Raw genomic sequence first — 13,728 nt, forward strand, 5'->3', positions numbered from 1 at the left:
CCAGCTCATCACCATGGGGAGCCCCTGTCTTATTTGTCCGAAAGAAAGACGGGACTTTCCGCATGCGCATCGACTACCGGGAGTTGAAAAAGGTGAAGGTCAAGAACCGTTATCCCCTACCCCGAATTGATGATATATTCGACCAGCTTCAAGGATCGAGTTACTACTCGGAAATCGATCTGAGATCTGGTTACCACCAAGAGTGTGCGAATAAGATATTTCAAAGACGACATTCAGATTTTGGTACGGTCACTATGCGTTTTCGGTTATGCCCTTTGGTTTAACCAACGCGCCAGCCGTATTCATGGACATCATAAATAGAGTATGCAAGGCGTATCTCGACAAATTTGTTATTGTTTTTATACGATATTAATTTGGAAATTTCTTAAGAGTAATTAAATGTGAAAGCTTTAGGCATTATTATCATCACAATTTGATACTTTTAATTTGCATATAATTTCCCATCTTAGAGCCTCTAAATACTAGTTTTTGGTTTAGTAAATTCAAGCTCATATTGTGTGATTCTTTTACTTGGCCTTTATTTACTTATTTACTAGATAGTAAATGCTAAATACTAATGTGATTTTAGTTACTTTGATTTCACTATCTAATCTTGCATTTTGTTTAGTCTCCTGCCTTAGCTCCCCAGAAAGTGCAAGTAGGCATGGTAACAATTGCTAACGTGCAAGAAAACAAGACAATAGAAAAGGTCGAGATGACAACAATTAAGGCAAGCAAAATGTTATTGTCCGGCAATAAGAAGCACCATCTATTTTATTTATTATTTTTTTTGTGTAATAAGTCGCAATGCTAGTTTTTCGTGAGTATGCAATATGGCTAACCATGATACACGTTTATGTAAAAACCACTAATGTATTTTGAAATAAACAAATATAGACCGGGCCGTATCTGAGAATCGAAATTTTTTTTGGACCAAACGCGAATATAAATTCGGATATTAAGTAAAATATAAATTCAATAACTCATAAATAGAATGTAAATGATACGATGATAATTGTAATTTCAATACACAAAACATAAATAGTGTAGCAAAATAATCTAATTTAAATACCTATAATGAAATGTGGCTCTCCTAGCATTTTTTTAAAGCAAAACTATCGATCAATTCTTGATAATTTATGCCTTCCAACACATCACCCTCAATAGCTTGAGTTTCTTAATTCTTTGGTATATTTCCTCTTAAGTTTTTGACTACTCGATAAACATTTGTATTTAGGAGGCATTTTTTCGTTAAAAAAATACATTATTTAAAAATAACTAACTATCAGTTTAATTCAGTATTCAATGAAAAACTCAAAACCTAAATAAAAATTTACCTCAAGTCGAGCGGAACTGCGGAAGAACGACGTATGGTGTGGCGACTGGTGTATTAGAGGACGCCGGATCCAGTGCTGACGAGGGTGTTTTGTAACTTCTGTTTGGCGTTCTGAAGTGAAGTCTGATCGCCTCCTTATCTTTATGCCGCCTTAATATTTTGCAAAGGTTTTAAATGGGCTAATATGTTGCTTATGGATAAATGTATTACAGATGGAATCAATCTGAGTTGAGGATGCCAGGATGGTAATGAACTAAGGATTGATTAGTCGCAAAGGTTTTAGATGGGCTATTATGTTGCTTATGGATAGATATAATATTTACGTCGGAAGGATTAATAGAGTTAGAATAATAATAATAATAATAATAATAATAATAATAATAATAATAATACTAAGATAATAATAACGATAAAAGATGGTAGGCCTTAAAGATGGAATTGATTATGGACTAAAAAGGAAAGATGGGCCTAAGGTCCACGGGCTTAAGGAAGTATAAATACACCTTAAACCCTAATCCTTTCCATTTCCATCCATCTCTACACCATAGCCTCCCTACACACTCTAAAACACATACAAACACCTTCTTTAATTCGGCCAAGGTTCAAGACCAAGAACCAAGCTTGGATCTTGATAGATCTTGAATATACAAGCAAGATACGAGCTTATTGTTGCACATCGAAGCTAACCGTAGCCTAAAAACGTAAAAAGGTATGTTCTTTACACTTAAAGATTATGTTTTGAGAACGGTTTGCCCTAAAACTTAGTACTGAAGCAAATCGGTGTAGTTATACCATAAAAATGTAAACTTGATGTCTAAAATGGACTTAATGAACTCGTTAGTAAATACGGTTCACTTAGAAACCCTAGATCTAGCCTAAATACGTTTAAAACCAATAAAGGTTAAAGCTTTATGGATAACCTGTAACATCCCGTTTTCTCGTTTCGGTTAATAAATAAAATATGAGTTATTATGAGTTGGGCTTGTGTTGGGTTAAATAGATATGAGTTATGGACTTGGGTTAAAAAGGAAAGAAATAAAGACCATGGGCTTAACCCCATGACCCATCATATATAAACAATAATTACTCCATAATCCATTCATTATACATATTCCATACACCACCCAAAACATACACTAAAGCTCTCTCTCTAGTTTCTCTCTTTCTCTAGACCAAAACCAAGAAGAAGAATCGATCCCGACTGGAGGTAATGGTAGTATGATATTGTATGGACCTAAACCACTAGATTAATCGCGAAACGACGAGCTGACACCCTTAAACCGTTAAATTCACGAGATCCGGGTGGAATAGGGTATAAACCGATCAAAAGATGAGCTTAGGGGTCACCCTAGCTCAGATCTGGATCGAACGGGACAAAAAATGGTGAAAACGGTCCGGTTTTCCAGCGATGACGAATGAACCCTCATTCATTAAAAGGTCCATTCGTTATAAAAGGCTCATTCGTTATAAGGACCAACTCGTTACAAGGGTCAATTCGTCTTAAAGGCCAATTCTTTATGAAGGCCAATTCGCTAGAAGGTCAATTCGTTATGAAGTAACAAATTAGCCCATTCATTATGAAAGACAGAAGTAACGAATGAACCCCAATTCGCTAAGAAATTGGATTACGAATTAGAGATTGGAAGAATGACAGAAAGGTCCCTGAACTTTGAATAAACTGGATTAATTACAAAGAAGCCCTCGAATAAAATAAAATGGAAGAATGACAGCTCGACCCTAGCCGGGGGCTCTGCCCCTTGGACCCCGCTAGGGGCTGCCACCCCTAGTACCCCGCTGCCAGGGGCGCTGCCCCCGGACCCCCGTTCATTGAGGGTTATAATTAAACTAGAAACGCGTTATGGGTAGTGATAGTTAATTGATACGTGTAATTGTTATACAGTTAGTCGCGCAAAGCTAAAGAAAGGAATAACCATTAACATTGAATGTAACCGCATTCCATTGCGTTCCTAGCCCCATTTCTTGATATGTTTACGGGGCTGTGTGCATACTCGATGTTAATAGTTAATACACTTATCCTAAGTGATAAGTGTATGCCATATATGATTTATGTGAAAGGTATGAATGATTGCTTGTCGGTATGTGAACGATCTTCGAATATTGCATGTACTGTCAGGTTAATATTACAGATATGAATGTTATATATAATGTATGAATGATATATGTATGCTATGAATGAATATAAGGGATGGCTAGGTACAGAAGAAAGAGACTGAGCCCCTATAATACTCAAGGTAGAAAGGGGCCGGACCTTAATAATATTCGAGGCAGATAAGGGACCGAGCCCTAACAATACTCGATGTAGCAGGGCGTAATTCTCTTTAAAATGTATGAGTATGTAAAGTATGAATAGATGTAATGAAAGTAAAGAAAGAATGAAATAAAGAGTGAAAGTATATACTTGTGCATTTACTAAAGAAAGTTAAGTAGGTTAAGTAAATGCTAAGTATCTACGGATGCTAAGTATGTGAACGTATTGTATGTTACTTGATTAACTATAACTCACAAAATGTAGCTAACTTTTAGTATGCATGCAGGTGAGTAGGATGTGACAACTCGCTTGACGAGGGCATATGGCATGGAAAGGAAGAGACTGGCATCTCGTGGAAGATTGTTATGTTTTATGTTTAATGTTATACATTTGAAAGACAAGATGTTGTTTTAAGACAAGCCATGAACTATTATGTAATGTTTTATGGAAGATTTAATATTCCACGAAAGTTTTATTTAACTCTGATGTTTAGAACCACGTTTATGAGTAAATCCAACGCCCAAAGTGAGGCACCGGTAATGGGGCCTTACATAAACAGACTAGATCTTAGTCAAAATGATAATGAAGTTGTTTAAAAGGTGAAATAACACTATGATAGGAGATCGGGGTTAATATGTGGTAAGAATAATAATGGATAGTTGATAGTGGCGTTAGAACACAAAAAGTATTCGAATATGAACTATATTCGAATGATATGGTACTTGGTTAAATAGTATTCGAATGGAGGAGGATCCAAGTGGGGGTATACTCAGTTCAAATGGGCCATTCGAATAGAGTAGGAACCATTCGAATGAAACAACTCATCCAAATAAGGGAGGGCCCAGTCGAATACAATGTATTCGAATATAATTTCAATCGAATACATGCCATTCGCATACGACCCCCTTGATCCCCTTGAAATACAACCTATTCGAATAACAAGTTAATAAGCAAGCCTGTTCGAATGCATTTCACATTCGAATACAATTTACTTCCTTATACAAGTGTATTCGCATACAAGCTTCCATCGAATACAAGAGTGTTCAAGAAAGAGAGAACTGATTGAATACAAGTATTCCATTCAAATACATATTGTGTTTGAATACATGTCAATTCAAATAGAAGTTGTATTCTAACACCTGTCCATTCGAATTCATATTGTATCCGAATACATGTGTATTCGAATAGAAGTTGTATTCTAGCACCTGTCCATTCGTATACATATTGTATTTGTATACGTGTCTATTCGAGTAGAAGATGTATTCTAGCACATGTCCATTCGAATACATATCGTAGTCGAATACATGTCCATTCGAATACACATTGTATTCGAATATATATCTATTAGAATGCAATCTCAATTGGAATACAGTGCCTTACAAGGCCATTAGAATAGACCATACTTAACAGCTTATGCTAAAACTTAAATAATGAGTTTAGGGTTAGTTAATTAACACATAAATGATATACAGTATGCCGAGCCCAGCTAAATAAAGGAATCACTATTAACTCAGAAAGAAACAGGAGACAGGTGAGTTTCTAGCTCCACTTCTTCTTTATGTTTCCGGGGCTGTGTGCATACTCAATGTGAACCTTAATACACTTATCTTAAATGGTAAGTGTATGCTATGATGAATTATGTGATATTATGTATGAATGTTATGAATGAATGCTTGTCGGTGTGTGAACGACCTTCGGATATTGCACGTATCGTCAGGGAGTGTGGTTGTTAGATGAATGAAGTGAAGAATGCCTAGAGTGTTCGTATGCTATGATGTAATTATCGTATATGTGAGGTATGTGTAAGCAGATACATAAATGGTATGTGAGATCTACGTCCAGATAGTAAGTTAGGATGGCTAATCTCTCTAAACTACCATGGGACCTAGACTCCATATGTGACAGCGTAAATAAGGATGCTAAACCTTATTAGCGTTCCTTATACGGATATTATATAATTGAGCATGTGTTCCTTCTATGGAGTACCTTCTATGGATAATGTATATGGTTCCTTCTATGGATCAGGTATAGAGTTCCTTCTATGGATAAAGTATAGTAGTGGTTCCTTATGTGGATCAGGTATTGAGTTCCTTCTATGGACCAAGTATAGTGGTCCTTTTATGGAAAATATATAGGGTACCTTCTATGGGTAACGTTAAGGATCCTTCTATGGATAATATCTAGGGATCCTTTTATGGATATTTTATATAGATCTCTCTATGGGTGATTCAAGTTGTTACTTCTATAAATGATATTAATTGTTCTTCTAATAGATATTATGAAATGGTCCTCTTACGGATAATTATAAAGTGTCAGGAATGAAGTTCGGTTAAGTATGAATACTTATCTAAAGATGTAAGAAATGATTTTTAAATATGATGTTGTATGTTGTGTTTTTAAGAAAAGATTAAATTTTTTGTATCAAATGATTGAAATTAACGTTTCCGCGAATGTTTTAATTAAATCTGATTTGTAGAGCTGTGCTTATGAGTAAATCCAACGCTGAAGTAGGGCACCAGGAACGGGGCCTTACAAGTTGGTATCAGAGCATAAGTTCGAGAGAATTAAGCATCCTATATGCTTAGACTCGAAAAGAGATTGAGATTTAAGTAAGAAAAGAAAGAAGATGCCAGTTCCAGAATGCCATGTGTCACTTAAGCAAGCTAAGTAAAGGTAAAGTATATGATTAATTTCATATGTAATATAAGAATGTGTAAGGAGGTTTGGTAATTTCTAGAGATAGGAGTATGTGATTATATGAACTGTTTAAGTGTCTAACTGTTTAAGTAGAACTAGCACAAGTGGACTCAGAAAGGGAAGTGTATTTGAAACAGAGAGTAACATGATCAGCTAATCATAGCTGGCCACTGTTATTACCTGTTAGCCTTACTATCCTTATACTAAATAGTTCATTAAGTGATGACGTTTGTGTTTCCTTATAGAATACGAATGGCTGGAGCAAGAAAGATCAAGGATGTCGTACTGGACGTCATGGTAGGTCATGTATTGTGTAACATCCTAAATTTATAATATTAAATAAAAGAAAGTTATGCGTAGTTATTGTGTGTAAATAATTTAATCAGATTAAATAAAAGAAAAGTGTATGGACTTGGATAATTAAAATGAATTGAGATGGTGGGATGGGCCTTAGGTCTATGGGCTTTAAGGAATATAAATACTCCCTTAAACCACCCTAAAACCTAAATCCTCATTTCTTTCCCTCTTAATCTCTACACACTCAAACACACACACACACACACATATTACTATATACAGCCGCAAGAGAGAAAGAAGGGATCCGAGACCAAAATCAAGCCAAATATAGATAGATCTTCAATATACAAGATAGATACAAGATCATAATTCATAAACAGGCTAACCCGAAGCCTAAAAACGCTTAAAGGTACGTGCTTTAACCTTAAAGGTTACGTTTTTATGAACGGTTTGCCATGATACTTAACCCTAGAGTAGATCGGGTCTAGATGTTTCATAAAAATGCAAACTTGATGTTAAAGATGAACTTAATCAACTTGTTACCTACAGACCTAGCTAAAACGGGTTTGAAATTGACAAAGGTTTAAACTTTATACCTAAAATGGGGTTGAATCCCATTAAGAAAATGCTAACGGGTATTGAACGGTTAAGAATGGTGGATAACAGAATCCTGAACTTGAAAGACGGGACGATGACACATCGTGAGTACATCACTGAGTTCAACCGAATGTCTAGGTTGGTTCTCTATATGGTCAACACTGAAGCTAAAAGAATCAAGTGCTATGTGAGGGGATTGCCACAGAAAGTTCGCATATTAGTCAGGGCGAATAAAACTACTACTTTTGACTCTGCTATCGAACTCGCAGATATTGTTTATGAGGACCTGTGCGGATGACGTTGTGGTGGGAGAAGGGAAAAAGGATAAGAAGTGGTGCGCTCCTGTTAAACGGCTCGGAACTCAGTTGTGGAACTCCAAAGACAAGAAATAGAAGGTGTGGGAGAAGAAGTCGTGTAAGACTTGTGGTAAGATGCATGGTGGAGAGTGTAGATGGGGTATTGGTTCGGATACGTGCCATAAGTGTGGAAAGATGCATACTGGGGAATGCAGAATTGGATCGAATGTTTGCCATCTGTGTGGAACGGCCGATCATTATGCTCATTAGTGCAGTGGTAAGCCCGCATGTTACAAGTGCGGTAAAACATGTCACTTTGCTAGAGAATGTACCGATGGTGGAGCTGGAGGAAGCGGAAAGAAGGATGCTGAACCAACAAGGCCAAAGACCAGAGCCTACATGTTGACCCAAGAACAAGCCAAGCAAATTCCAGATGTCGTCACAGGTACGTTTCTAGTAAATGGTGTGTCTGTTTCTGTATTATTTGATTCGGGTGCGAATAAAAGTTTCGTAGCCACGCCCTTTAGTAAATTAGCTAAAATTAAATGTTGCCGAGTGTCTGAAACTTTTATAGTAGAAACCGCTAGTGACGCTTCGGTTAAGATAATGAAAATGGTTAAGGACTATAAGGTAGAGTTAGAGGGACATGAGTTCCCTGTTACTTTGTATGTTATGAACTTAGGAGGGTTCGATGTGGTTTTGGGAATGGATTGGTTGTCTGATTATGAGGCTCAGATAGTGTGTAAGAATATGATGATAAGGTTAAAGTACTTGGATGGTAGTGTGGTGACGGTTTATGGGGATAAGGAAAGTTATAGGCTTAATGTCATTTCGATGATAAAAGCTGATGGATTGTTAAGGCGAGGTTGCGGTGCCTACCTATCGTATGTTGTCAACGCTACGACCGAGAAGAAAGAAATGAAAGATGTTCCTATTGTGCTCGACTACCCAGAAGTATTCCATAAGGATCTTCCTGGGTTGCCATCGGAGCGAGAGATAGAATTCCAGATAGACTTAGTACCAGAACCTCACCCCATCGTGAAAGCGCCTTACCGTCTAGCAACGTCTGAGATGAAAGAATTGATGTCCAACTGCAGGAACTCCTTGACAAGGGTTTTATTAGACCAAGTGTTTCCCCATGGGGTGCACCGGTTTTGTTCGTGAAGAAGAAGGATGGAAGCATGAGAATGTGCATAGATTATCGCGAGTTGAACAAACTTACGATAAAGAATACATATCCTTTGCCAAGGATCGATGATCTGTTTGACCTACTGCAAACTTCAAGTTGGTTCTCACGGATAGATCTCAGATCAGGCTATCACCAACTAAAGGTGAAAGAGGCAGACATCCCTAAGACAATGTTTCATACACGATACGGAAACCACGAGTTTCTCGTAATGTCATTCGGTCTAACGAATGCTCCCGCAGCGTTTATGGATATGATGAATAAGGTGTGTCAGCCGATGTTGGATAAACCAGTTATCGTGTTCATCGATGATATATTGATTTATTCAAGGAATGAGTCTGATCATGCTAAGCACTTGAGGGAGGTATTGGAGACTCTGAAGAAAGAGAAATTGTACGTTGAGTTTTCGAAATGCGCGTTCTGGTTGCGAGAAGTGCAATTTCTAGGTCACGTGATTAATCCTAAAGGGATTACAGTGGACCCGGATAAGATTGAAGCGATAACGAATTGGAAGACTCCATAGAATCCGACTTATATACGAAGCTTCTTAGGGTTAGCTGGCTACTATAGGAGATTCATCGAAGGTTTCTTCAAGATAGCCGCACCGTTGACCGGTATGACCCGAAAGTCGGTAGTATTCAGTTGGGGAAATTTCAAGAGGAAGCTTTTGAGGAACTAAGGAAGAGGCTCACGCAAGCTCCAATCCTTGCTTTACCTGATGGTGACGAGGATTTGGTCATTTGTACTGATGCTCCATATCGTGGGTTAGGTTGCGTGTTGATGCAACGAGGAAAAGTAATAGCTTATGCTTCTAGAGAGTTGAAAGTCCATGAGAGTACTTACCCGACATACGATTTAGAGCTAGCGGCAGTAGTGCATGCTCTCAAGATATGGAGTCATTATCTGTATGGTACTAAGTGTACCATTTACACAGATCATAAGAGTTTAAAATATTTCTTCGAGCAGAAGGAATTGAACATGATACAGAGGAGATGGTTGGAGTTGATTAAAAATTACGACTGCGACATTAAATACTATCCTGGTAAAGCTAATGTGATCATCGACGCGTTAAGTCGTAAGAATGAGGAAGTCATTGCAACAGTGAAGTCATACCAGCTGATCATGAATTCAAGTCTTTTTGAAGAAAGCATCAAAGTGCAGTCAGAGGTGCTAGTAGATGAGGGGTTAGTGAAGAAATAGAGAATTTATGGCCAGCAAGATGAGTTGATGGAAATCACTCATGGTGTTAAGACTAGGTTTGACCGTATGTGGATTCCACGTCATGGAGATCTTAGAGGTCGAATCTTAGATGAGGCTCATAAGTCAAGATACTCAATTCATCCAGGAACTACAAAGACGTACCAAGGTTTGAAAAGAGATTACTGGTGGCTCGAAATGAGAAGCCTTATGGAAAATTGCAACCGCTTGAGATACCTTAATGGAAATGGGAACATGTCACCATGGATTTCATAACTAAGCTACCTCGTACAGCTAAGCATCATGATACCATCTGGGTGATTGTGGACCGTTTGACCAAGAGAGCTCACTTTCTGCCCATACGAGAGGCTATCTTGTCAGAAACATTAGCAAGCTTGTTCATAAAAGTGGTTGTGACTAAGCATGGAGTAGCGTTATCGATCGTGTCTGATAGAGATACTCGGTTAACTTCGAGGTTTTGGAAGAAGTTCCATGAAGCCATGGGAACGAGATTTAACATCAGTACGGTGTATCATCCTCAAACAGATGGGCAGTCTGAAAGGACGATCTAAACCCTTGAGGATATGCTACGTGCTTGTGTTTTAGATTTTGGTGGAAGTTGGGACGATAATCTGCATCTGGCAGAGTTCTCCTATAACAACAATTACCATTCAAGTATTGGAATGCCACCGTTTGAGATGCTTTATGGTAGACGATGTAGAACCCCAGTCTGTTGGGGAGAGATTGGTCAGAAAGAAATGGGAAATTTAGAAGTTGTCCAAGAAACGTCTTCAAAGTTCGATCAGATTAAAGAAAGAATGAAAGCTACTCAAGACAGAAAGAAGTCGTATGCTGATAAGCGGCGACGACCGATTGAGTTTAACGTTGGTGACAATGTGATGCTTAAGGTCTCGCCTTGGAAAGGGATTATCCGCTTTAGGAAAAAAGGAAAGTTGAGTCCAAGGTACATTGGACCATTTAAGATTATAGATCGCATGGGTGAAGTGGCTTATAAGCTAGATTTACCCGATGAATTAGAAGGAATTCATTCAACCTTCCATGTTTTTCATCTGATAAAATGTCTAGCTGATGACACGTCTCATGTGCCATTGATGGACATTGAGGTTGATGAACAGCTTAACTATATTGAAAAACCAATATAGATTGTTGATCGCAAGGAGAAGCAACTTCATCACAAGGTTATACCTCTAGTGAAAGTGATATGGAAGCATCGCAAGGGAGCAGATGCTACTTGGGAAGCTGAGGATGAGAAGCGCAAGTTTTACCCTAATCTGTTTGAGTAATACTTAGGTTTCGGGGACGAAACCTCTTTAAGGAGGGAAGACTTCTAACATCCTAAATTTATAATATTAAATAAAAGAAACTTATGCGTAGTTATTGTGTGTAAATAATTTAATCCGATTAAATAAAAAAATGTGCATGGACTTGGATAATTAAAATGAATTGAGATGGTGGGATGGGCCTTAGGACCATGGGCTTTAAGGAATATAAATACTCCCTTAAACCAGCCTAAAACCCCTAAATCCTCATTTATTTCCATCTTAATCTCTACACACTCAAACACACACACACACACACACATTACTATATACGGCCGCAAGAGAGAAAGAAGGGACCCGAGACCAAAATCAAGCCAAATATAGATAGATCTTCAATATACAAGATAGATACAAGATCATAGTTCATAAACAAGCTAACCCGAAGCCTAAAAACGCTTAAAGGTACGTTCTTTAAACCTAAAGGTTACGTTTTTATGAACGATTTGCCATGAAACTTAACCCTAGAGTAGATCGGGTCTAGTTGTTTCATAAAAATGCAAACTAGATGTTAAAGATAAACTTAATCAACTTGTTACCTACAGGCCTAGCTAAAACGGGTTTGAAATTGACAAAGGTTTAAACTTTATACCTAAAATGGTGGGGTTGAGTCTCGTTAAGAAAATGCTAACGAGTATTAAACGGTTAAGAATGGTGGGGAAGAGTGGGTAAAATTCATGATATGGACCCATAGCAACTAACTAGGCTAAGGAAAGAAACAAAAAGATTTAAAGGTGAGCTGAAAACATTTGACATGAGGGTTCTCGGTCAAACCTGAGGGTTCTCGGTCACTCTATAGAGTTCTCGGTCAACCCAGGATCTCGGTCAATGAGGGTTCTCGGTCAACCCAGGATATCGGTCAACGAGGGTTCTCGGTCAACCCAAGATCTTGGTCAACCAAGAGTTCTCGACTGACCAGTTTATGTTTGGTTTGGGCCTGAACCCAGTTGGGCCCAGATGTCATACTGAACAGCAGATTGACCCAGCCAAGATGTTAAGCCCGTATCTAATCTAAAACAAACTAGCCCATTATCTTAAGCTTAACAAACAAGCCCAACATAGAAATACATTGGTTAACTAAAATACCAACTTAATTAGTTATACGATTACTTAACAAATATATATTTAGCAGTTATCCAGGCTCAGTTAAAGAAGGGAATAACGATTAACGGAGAGCGTAACAGGATCCAGGTGAGTTTCTAGCCTCATTCCTTGTTATGTTTTCGGGGCTGTGTGCATACTCGATGTGGTTGTGAATACACTTATCCTAAGTGATAAGTGTATGCCTTTTGTGATTATATGAAAGGTATGAATGATTGTTTGTCGGTACGTGAATGATCTTCGGATATTGCACGTACTGCCAAGTTAGAATGCTTTGTATAATAAATGTATGATATGTATGTATATATGAATGAATGTAAAATGATGTATGGTTGTATGGTAACGAAGAGGGAACCGAACCCTAATAATATTCGAGGAAAGAGGGAACCGGGCCCTAATAATACTCGAGGAAAAAGGGAACCGGGCCCTAATAATACTCGAGGCAAGAGGGAACCGAACCCTAATAATATTCGAGGCAAGAGGGAACCGAGCCCTAATAATACTCGAGGAAAGTAGGGCGTAATGCTCTTTATAACGTAAGATATGAAGGTAAGTAAGTATAAGATAAAAGTATGAAAGTATGAATGGAAGTATGTAAGTATGAATGTATGGTATGTTTGTATGATTAACTAGAACTCACTCAGCGTAGCTGACTTTTAGTATGCACGTAGGTGAGTAGGATGAAGCAGCTCACTTGAAGGGAACACTTGGCAATGAATAAGATGCTAGCATCGGAAGACTCAAGATGTTTATGCTGAATGTTTTATTTATTTTGAAAGACAAGATGTTTGTTTAAAACAAGTTATGGATTAATGTAATGTTTTATGATAATTTTAATATTCCGCGTATGTTTTTATTAACTCTGATGTTTAGAACTATGTGAGTGAGTAAATCCAAGGTCCAAATGTGAGGCACCGGTAACGGGGTCTTACATATTGTATGTGAACCTTCTGTAGAGCCAGTTACTAACACCGAAGAGGAAGGAAATGCAGCTGGGCAGTATCCAAGCAACAATGAAGGGTATCAACTCGATCATGCGGTTCAGGCCACCATTGCTCAAGCTGTAGCCGCTGCAGTGAAGAACCTGTAGCCTGATAAGTCTGCAAAAATCTACACAAGGACAGCTGTGAGGGCAGGTAATGATGGTAAGAAAGTTGATAATGAGGACGGCGACTCGAGTGAAGTTCGATCTGTGAAGGTTGATGCAAGGAAAAGAGTAAAAGGTGGGTGTAACTACAAATCGTTCAATGGATGTGACCCACCGAAGTTAACTGGCTTGGAAGACGCGACATCTACTCTTCAGTGGATAACCGTAATGGACAAGGTTATTCGAATTAGCGAGTGTCGTTATGATCAAGCAGTAGGTTATGCTACCCAATCATTTTGTGATGAGGCTATGTTCTGGTGGGAGACAG

The sequence above is a fragment of the Bidens hawaiensis genome, unplaced genomic scaffold, assembly GCF_021521415.1.
Source record: "Bidens hawaiensis isolate Kalapana, Puna unplaced genomic scaffold, B.hawaiensis_p1.1 tig00000599_1, whole genome shotgun sequence".
NCBI classification, from domain to species: domain Eukaryota; kingdom Viridiplantae; phylum Streptophyta; class Magnoliopsida; order Asterales; family Asteraceae; genus Bidens; species Bidens hawaiensis.